This window comes from Phalaenopsis equestris, unplaced genomic scaffold, assembly GCF_001263595.1.
Source record: "Phalaenopsis equestris unplaced genomic scaffold, ASM126359v1 Scaffold000002, whole genome shotgun sequence".
Classification (NCBI taxonomy): Eukaryota; Viridiplantae; Streptophyta; class Magnoliopsida; order Asparagales; family Orchidaceae; genus Phalaenopsis; species Phalaenopsis equestris.
The window spans coordinates 53,768,702-53,770,737 of NW_018164444.1; positions in this window are offsets into that span (position 1 = coordinate 53,768,702).

A 2,036-nucleotide genomic window follows, 5' to 3' on the forward strand; every position below is an offset into this window, starting at 1 on the left:
TATATATAATTGTCATTGTCATCTCCTCAAATTCGGATTTTTTTTATATTGGAGAGAAATTTGATCTTTTGTCCCTCCTAAAATATTAGATTTATCCCTTCTGAAATATCACTTTGTCTGTCATTGTTTTAGCCCCTCCCACGTTGAGTATATAAGGCAATTTGGTCCCCTTAAAAAAAAAGATTGGTTCCGACCCTACCTCGTTGTAAGCCTTTCACCATTCTTTCCCTTCTCTTCCTAGGATATACTTTTCTATACTTTCCCTTATTTAAATGAATCAATACCAAAACTTAGTACAGCGGGGTTAGGTTCAATTTCAATAGCCTAACGAGAACTTTTATACTATGTTATTTAGCTTGTTCTCTGTGTAATCGATACATGGACTCTGTTCCAAAATTATAATATATATTAATATTAATTAAATATTTAATTTTAAAATTTGTTTGTTTCTCATGGCTTCTTCTCAAGTTTCAGTATATGTGCAATCCAATGCGGACATTGACGAAAATTAGATGGACATCAAGGCAAATTGCTACTCGCAAGTCGATGACGACAACAATAGTGAGGCCGAAAACAAGATCGAGGAAGATGAATGGAAGCGCGTGTGAGAAGACTGCAAAGTTTTCCCAAAAATTTTGCAGCCCTCTCCATACGCTTTTGTTCAGCTTCCTCCTCTTTTTCGGCCTCACAATTATTGACGTCCTGGACTTGCGAGGAGCTTTATATCGATTTCACAGTAAACAAATTAAATTTACAAAGACAAAGTTCTAACTAGTCTAATGAAATTGAAGCCAATCCAAGTGTACGAAGTTTTGAAGCTCCCTACTAGGGCCATTGCGATTATTGCAGCTCCCTACTATGGCCTATACGACGAACCAACACTTTCGATGCAATCAACTATGAACCAAATGACTAACTACTACCATGTCTTTCAACTACGGCCTCTACGACAAGCAGGCGCTACAACCATTTTTTTTAAGAGATTCACGACAGACTAATATCTTCATAGTAGTCGACCACGATCTTAACAACCCATTACAACAATTATTATTGTAACAGAAATGTATAACATTTTTATGATCCATTTCTCTAGCTCAGGACAAGTGCGGGTATGTATGCATATCATTACGCAATGAATTATTTTCCCAAGGCTTTTCACGTAAAAAGTTGAGATAACTCTTCATGCTTCTCGTAATTATCAATGTGTTGGACTATCATGCAACACTAAAGGCCTCTACTGAGGCAAATCTTCCGACAAGCATGATGATTAAGAAAATCAAGTTAGCGGTTATTCGAGAAAAAAAAAAAATTAGCTGGAATTTATATATATTAAATGATTTAAGGAAAAAAAAAAACGAGAAAAATATGAATTAGCGGCTATTATTATGATGATTAGGAAAAAAAAAATAGTTAGATATTTTGTCAGTCGACATGTTAGGTTTTTAAATATTTTAAAAAAATGTTTTAAGGACTTTGTGATCCTTAATTTAAAAACGTTTAAAATGTAGGAAATGCTTTCAATATTTTCAATTATTTTTCTCTACATCTATCTTACGCCGATGTAAACAAATTATTTATTATTTTTATAAAATTATATATATATTGCAGAATTAGTATATAGGGCTGAAAGTGATAAAAAGTCAGCATTATTTGAGGTAGAGAGTACTTAGGCTGATTAGGGTGTATGCCTTGAGTTTACCTTGAGTACATCCCAAATTAACCATGTCATGTAATGTTTTTCTTATTTTAGAGTCAATGGGTAGGTCTGCAATTACAATTTAAAATCACTGTGGTGAAATGGCCCTAGCAATCACTTTGGAGGCATTATTGATAGTTTTGGGATCTGTTTGGGGCGGCAGTGCAGTGGCGGTGCAGCACCGCACCACAATTTTGCCTTTCTCGGTAACCTATGTTTTGACAATTTTTTAAAAAGTTGCCGTTGAAATATATATATTTTCACATATCCTGACTAATTAGGCCCTGTTTGGTTCGGTTTCTGCTGCGCGGCGCCGCGCGCGGCGGCGGCGGCGACTCGG